Source organism: Lepeophtheirus salmonis, chromosome 9, assembly GCF_016086655.4.
Source record: "Lepeophtheirus salmonis chromosome 9, UVic_Lsal_1.4, whole genome shotgun sequence".
In the NCBI taxonomy this organism is placed as follows: Eukaryota; Metazoa; Arthropoda; class Copepoda; order Siphonostomatoida; family Caligidae; genus Lepeophtheirus; species Lepeophtheirus salmonis.
In genome coordinates, this window is record NC_052139.2 from 10,618,958 (window position 1) to 10,626,887 (window position 7,930).

The 7,930-nt window shown below is 31.0% G+C and overlaps 1 long non-coding RNA gene across 1 annotated transcript; it reads left to right on the top strand.

Annotated features, from left to right (window-relative positions):
• Positions 1–240: 240 nt before the first annotated feature.
• On the top strand, positions 241–2,290 carry LOC139906420 (uncharacterized). Its single transcript, XR_011781919.1, has 2 exons — positions 241–1,352; positions 1,417–2,290. It is a non-coding gene; the product is annotated as an uncharacterized lncRNA (long non-coding RNA).
• Positions 2,291–7,930: the final 5,640 nt, after the last annotated feature.

Below are 7,930 nucleotides of genomic sequence, written 5' to 3' on the forward strand. Positions count from 1 at the left end.
TGAAGGTACAGAGCGGTTTCACTGACGTCATAAATGCTATTTTTAATACATATAATCAACAAGTTTCCAATAAGTCTTGATGAAACTTAATCAAATGGCTTTAAGAAAAAAAACAAGACTTAATACCTGATATACTGCTTGATCTCTATGATCAATAGATAACATGAATTAAATCAGATTAATATTTGCTGAAAATCATTAAAATGGCAAAATTTATACAAACTTTTTAGGGATCGATTATGGACAAAAAAAAAAGTAGGATGATGAGAGGAAAATATCTTATTCTTTCAATTTTAATAATTCATTTATAGTCTAAACCATGGAAATAAGATTGTATAACGATGTATTTACATGTTTCAAATACATATTAGAGTGATACATTTTTGATAATCAGTGAGCTTGAAGTCCTTTCATTTCTTGGTCTCATTGTGGAACTGAAGAATAAAGCAAGGCTATGCCTGATACTGTACAAACGTTTTAAAAAGATATCTGGTCTTAATATCTGCAAAGATTAAACAAAAATCCTTGATATTGGTTCCAATAAGTGTAACTTGAAATCTATAGCTGGATGTGAAGTTGTCGACCATATAAAACAATTGGACATAACATTCTCAATTCTAGGAACAGACAAGAAATATTTTATGGAAAAGATGAGAAAGATTGGATGTAACGCAAAAATAATCAAAGCGGCTAGTATGAGCTTCTTCAAGAGGGCGTCCTGGTGGAACTTTTATGTGAACTCCAATTGCATATAAAATTCCTACTACCTAACTGGAGACTAGAAAGGTATCCTCAGTATTGGGAAAAGTTCCCGAAGTATAAGAAAAATTAAATTTCCTTGAGAAAATATTAAAAAATTGAAACTTCCTAAAAGTATGAGCAGTTTTGGGCTCAATTCTCTGGAGATAATAATTGAAAAGATCTTTTCTAAAATGCTTCTATGAATTTTACAAGAGGATGGGCCTTGGATGACAAATTAAAAAAACAAATTTGATTTTTAAACTAATTTTATTTGGTTCTGAGAACATTTTTTTATTCTCAGAATTTGAAGACGAGGACATTCTTTACATTGGAAGAAACCTTTATATGGGCCAAAAAGCGCAGGATGACGGTCCCCCTTTGTTTGTAAGTGTGGAGGAGATTTTGGCGAAGAGGAGAGGGCAGCAATTGAAAGGAAGGTGATACTAGAAAGAATCATCAAATATGAGGATCTTGTGGCCGAATGAAAGGGAGACAGGCCTAATAAACGCCTAGCTTATCAAATTGTGGAAATGCTAAACAAGCTGAATATCCATATTTAAAAAAATTTAGAACATCTTTTAGTATATTCCTACACAGAGCTGTAGCAAGGGGTGAGAGATTTTTAAAGTTTAAAAGATTTTATCATAATAAGAATGCATCATCTCCGTTATTTAGAATGTACTGCACAGGACTGGAGATGAAACACGGAAAGGAAAAAATCTTTAACATTTTTCAATCTTTAAAAAGTGTTAAAGACATAGTAGGTTGGACACCTACAAGCTTATATAAACTGCAAGACACTTTTATGCAATAATTTTATTGGAAAAACCAAGAAGGATCTTTTAAATATGGGTAAATCGATAAGCAACTTCATATTTATACGTCGTGTGAAACGAAAAAAGACTTAAGGTATCTTGCATCTAAGATCCTTGCAAAACTAAAATTAAGGGAAAGGACATGGACTTTACTTTTCGGACCTATGGAAGGAGTCGGGCAATGCAAGAAATTTATTAGTTTTAATTAAAAAGTCAAGAATGATTAATAAAATGGATGGATTCATGGGGCCTTTTGAGCCGCTGAAATGTCGCCTGGCTTTTTACTTCATACCAATGAGATATTTCAATAAAGGAATATGGTTCCTACTTGACAACCCAATTTTACAGAGCTTCTTAAAAAACCAATAATTTGCTTCAAAGAACTACAGAAGAAGCACATAATCATCCCAACGTGGAAGTGTGAACTCCTCTTTTATTCTTTAAAGCTATCTTATATCCTATTGATTATTATGATTTGTTTTTTTTTCTTTTGTTATATTTAAATATTTTTTATAAAAATGGCTGAAACATTGGAATGAATAATAATAATAAAATATGGAAATCGTCGAGTTGGACCGACAAGTGAGTACTTATTCCATTGCCCAGGAACTGAAAATTAGCCAGAAACCCGTTTGGAATCCTCTAAATTGTATAATCGTAACCATGTTAATTTTATTGTCAAAATAAAGCAAAAAAGTGTTCAGAACTTTTTACTGCACCAATTATATTTTTTTAAATGTTTTCTTTAATTGGTCGAATGGAGTTGTACTGATTAAGTATAAGTAAATATTATATTTACTGCATTTGACCTATGAATTATTTTTTGAAGTCCATGTACATTTAATTATTTTTAGTGATGCTGACCAGGAGCACTTTAGGAATATTCAGAAAAAAGAAACCAAAAGTCAACATGGCAACCCTGACAATTTGAAAAATGTTATAGAGAAGATCACCTTATCTGTCATGACGCTTAATTAGATCAGCTACAATCAGCTGCGATAAGGGTCGAGAAGGGAAGGAAATAAAGAAGGACATAGGTAGGAATGTGTCTGATGTCCTCCTTCAGTAACTTTCTCATGGTCAACTAAAAAAAAACGGTCGAGCTAATAAATACACTCTATGTTAATCTTTGGTTATTTCGTTACCTTGGAGCATATATGAATCGAACCTATGCACAATGAGTTAATAGAACCATTACTTCCGATCGAAAAGTTTTTTCCCCTCTTATTCTCTAAAAATTTATTATATTATTTAATTATATATTTTTTTTAAATTAATTAAGAGAAATTCGTTGTAGTATAAACTTTCACTATATAACCAACTTTTTTAAGAGATTGATAAAGGAGAAAAGTAATTAAATAATATGATAGTTTCTTGGGAAGAAAAAAAAAGAAAAAAGTTTATGAAATTCAAGTTAATGTAAAAAGTTTTATTATAATTTTTTTCTCTCCAAAGTCAAACTTCATATATGGAGTTGTACAAAATATGATCTGGTTTCTTCTATGTCAATATAAAAGAAACTGAAAAATGATCTTGTAACCCTAAAAATTTGAAGAATGGTTGGAAAAAGACCAGCATAGCCATCTTGAAGTTTTATTAGATCAGCCGCTGTGAGACTACGAAAATAAACACAAATCCCACTCAGTAAATAGCAACTACATATAGGCTGAAACTACTCTGATGTCGATTCTCAATTGTACACGAAGTCTCACAAGGACTTACAATTATAACTTCCGGTGAGGAAGTCCTCAATGTTACTTGCTGTCATTCATGAGCATATTCACTAGTTATTACTTTATACCTAGATGTTCTGTCTTTAAGAATGAAATAATAATAATAATAGGTACTTAAGAAAATAAAAAAAGCCTATAAAAATTGCCAATTAGAAAAACCCACTCCATCTTTCTATGACATATTACGGAGACCCTCCGTGATAATAACCAAAAATGAGGTTTTTTACTTTACTTAAACACCCTGCCCACTTCCTCAAGGATTGATTATTAACCCACTTTGGAACAGTTCGGAGGTCTAAGGATACACCTTTTGATAAGAAGGTCAAGATTCGGTTGTATTTTTGGTTCAATTTTTGATCCAAATCCCATTTCTTATGATCCCAAAAGACAATAGAACCTCTCCACGTGCAAAATTCAAATAAATTTTGAATAATTTTTCTAAAGAAACTAACAAGAAACCATCTGTAGATCTTTATGTATGATTTAACTCACCAAAATATTTGAGACATTGATCTCCTTCGCCATTTTAGCCATTGATCTGTATGGGTTCCTATAGCTGTTTACAGTATTTTTTCGAACCTGTTCCGAATAGCTAGCTGACCTTGAGCGTTGAATTTATGGATTTTTGAGTATATAACAAACTGATAATAGTAATTCCACGTGTACGAGTCCGTAACTAATAATTAATTCGAAGGAATAGATGAGATCCAGGTTATAAAAATATTAATCTGATTTATTATCACGAACGAAAAATGTTTCTTCTTTTGAACGAAAGGAAAAAGGAAGTCTCGATAAAAAATAACAAAAAACAAAATAAATAGGGGTTGGTCACTGAACGCCACAAGAGTTCCCCAATAAAATTACGGAGTAATAAGTACAATAATTACAATTAACACATATTATTATATTGAGCAAATTTAACCCTACGACCAGATCTTGTTGTGATCGTTGGAACCTTATTTTGATCTTTGGTATTGGATTCTGTTCTTCTGGGTATCGATGGTTTCATGTTCTTTTATACTTTTTAGTAGATGAATTGTTGAATATGGATGGATCTGGAGCATATTTTGCTGGCTTAAGTCTTTCTAAATGGAATACTATTCGTCTTGTTTTAAAAACCAGATAAATATTCAACTCTGAACGTATGACTATTTCTGGATATGACTTTCGCTGGACCGGTGTTTTGGTAGAACAAGGGGCTTCTAAGGGACCTTATTTGACATGGATCTACACGAATGTATACATATTTTTTTGTAGTTTTCTGAATATCTTTTGGAACAATATGATAAACTTTGAAGGAATGATTTAAGTACCACCTTGAAAGAATTCCAAAAAAAAGGCATTTTGTCCAAATTATTAAAATACACTTTTAAATTTGTTATAATATTCTTCATTATGATTTTTGTCATTCTGACAATATTAATGTAAAAAAATAGTTTTTTTTTTTTTTTTTGCTTTTTTCTCCGATTCATCGAACAGAAATTTTTTAAATTTGATTTGTGCTTTTATTTTTGAAGGCTAAAAAGAGCACTCATAATTATCCGACTACCACGTACAAATTAAACAACTGCAATTTTTCCCTGCAAAAATACCATCCCTAACAATGAAATGATTCAAAAGATCAAGTTTGTGTAGTAAAATAACTTGAATTGACCGTCTACCATTAGATTTTGAGCCATTTTTATTTTTTTGGATGCATATCTAGGGCAGAAAAATATTTATAGTTGGTATTCAAATGCATTGAACATTAAGCAAAATTGTTGTTCAGTCAAATCAGAATGAGGGACATTTCCTTATAATATAATTTATCTGATCAAATCATGGTTCACCCGAAGGCTTTGAGACAATTATTAAAACTTAATTTTTGAATCTTTTTCTCTTTTGCAGAGAGCCCATGTTAGATCCTTTTGTTTGAGTTAAATTCTAAGCATGATAGTTTTCATCATGTGGCAAGAAAGGCAAAGACGAATAATTCCAACCTTGCTTGCGGTTGAAATGCCCCCGAAAACAGTTATTGTGGCCAAATACGGCTTAAAAGAAATCTTTTACCGTATCAATAAGCGCCTGGATACGGATGAGGATCTGGCATAAGTACTCTGGAGTAGTCTTGCAATAAAATTGACAACTGAAGCTGTGGTCAAAGCCTTTTAAAAATCATTTGGATATCTTCATAACAGAAAGGTCTATACACGTTAATGTTTCATGGTCCAACTGGTCCATGCGCCTTCAAAAAGGGTGGTGGTGTTTCTTTATGAGCCCAAAAAGTACCACTCCTGACAGTAGATATGTGGAAAAGTGTCATAGAACACAACAAATTAATAGGGATGGTTCTTTATACGTAGAGTCGTAATAATTTTCTAGAAAAATCCATTACCAAAAATTGCGTGAGACAAGAGATGAACATGGCACACTTTAAATATTATAAACCTATCACAATTCAGAATATTATTTTTTTCGCCAAATTGTCCACGAACGGTATAGAAACATAAGTATAAAAAAAAGAAAAGAGCTGGACTTCTTTGCCTCATCGTAAACTAAAACAAGAACTACTTGAGATTCTCCACTAAAATAAATAAGTACTACTCTCATAAAGCAAGAAATGAATGCCCAAATTTGGCAGTAACCTTAATTTATAAAATTATAAATAAATTGCTGTAAAAACATTGAAAGGGTTATGGTATTTAAATTAAATTATATACACATATGTAGGCTATAAATTCATTGAAGATTATGTTTTATTTAATATACTAAAATGAACTTGATTGTACTGGCTTCTTTCTGTTTGAAATGCAGTGTTGATTGAAATTGCAACTTTATTTAAATAAACATAATAGTTTTAGAAAGAGAAATCCAATATATGGCTTTAGTAATGTGTATCTCGCGTTTAATAAGTGCAATCTGTGTACCCTGGATGGTCTTTAGAAAGATGAGACTTCCACTTAAAAAATTTTTAAAAGTTTTGTGATTGTTTAACTTAGTATTGTTTGAGCGCATGTCAAAGATGGACACCAGCAATGAAAATACGGCATATTTAACAGTTTTTATTTTAACAAAGCAAAAACGCAAGCAAAGCGGCTGAAAATGTGAATATTGGCTATGATTTTGATATTGTAAAAGTCAATTAGGCCCAATTCCGTTTTGGTCATTTTGATGTCAAAGGATACACTAGGGATTGGAAGGCCAATTTTAGAAAATGTGGATAAAATAATCGAAATTGTCGAGTCTGACTGTCATGTAAGCACTGCTTTTATCGCCAAGGAGATAAAGATGAATGAAAAAAAGAAATTAAAGAAAAAAATATCCATTCAAAACAATGGATTTATTTTATAACAGCTTATATTATTTAATACTCTAATTTATAATGTTTTTTGCCGCTATATGTTGAGTGATCAATCGTCAGTGATACGTAATATATTTTCCTCCGGTATGTAAAAACAAAAGAAAATTACTCTGTCAATTTGAATAATTTTTGGGAGGAGAGCCGCTTAGCTGTAATAACGTTTTATTAAATCAGCTACAAGCAGCCATAAGAGAATACACACAAATCTGAATCCGTATATATCAAGTGCATGTAAGCTAGTCGATCCTTAATTTTACTCCAAATCCAACAAAAAATACCACTTATAACTCCGGAGCAAACCTTCCTTGTGACTCTTGATCTTTCATACACATACCCACTAGTTATTGCTTCATATTTTGATGTTGTCTCTTCAAGAGTTTAGCAGCTTTGGAAAATATAAATTTTTTTTCATATTACCAACTAGAAAAAGCCCTTCCTTCTTTCTAGAACATTTTTTATGTTTGATTAGATGTAAGTAGTCTAATCAAGTTATTTATATTTACTTTCTGAATTTTCCTACCTCTTAAATACTCATTACATTCAACAATTAGACAAATAATTGATTTAATTATAATTAAATTTGCAGGAAGCGTTCAGAAATTAAATATAAATAAGTCGGTTAGATTACTTATATCTAATCAATAAATACTAATAACATACATTGAATACATATTTAAAATGGATTTAATCTTCCTGCTTTTAATTTGTATTTATTACTTATTACAACTAGACAAATAATCGACTAATTCATATTTAATTTCGAAACGTTTCCATGTCAGTAAATATGTCTTGCTTCCTTTTTCTTTCATAAGAGTTCATCCACCCTAGTCTTAAGGTGTTAAATGATTCCTTAGACTTCGGAATTTATATTTCTCGTGATTGAAGATTTAAAAAGAATTTAAAATACATAATCAGAAAGGCTGATCGAAACTTTAGAATCATTATAAAATGTTTCAAAACACGTAAACCTTCGTTCATGGTGAAAATTTACAAGCTTTATGTCCTTCCCATCTTAATTTATGGATTTGAGATCTGGAATCCTTACAAAATTATTTGATTAAGTCATTGGAAAATGTATTAGTTAGGTTTGTGTTGATTTATCCTTCATTGGGAAGGAACGATGATGTTATTACACTCCACAAAATTTTCAAAATAACTATTTCTGATCACAATGTCATCGACCAGGTCATTCCAGTAAATTTTGACCATCTTTAACTACAACCTGAACAATAAGTAAAACTTCTGTTTTTTCGTATTTTTATTAAAATAATTCATCACAAATCCAGATTTAATCTGGGAGA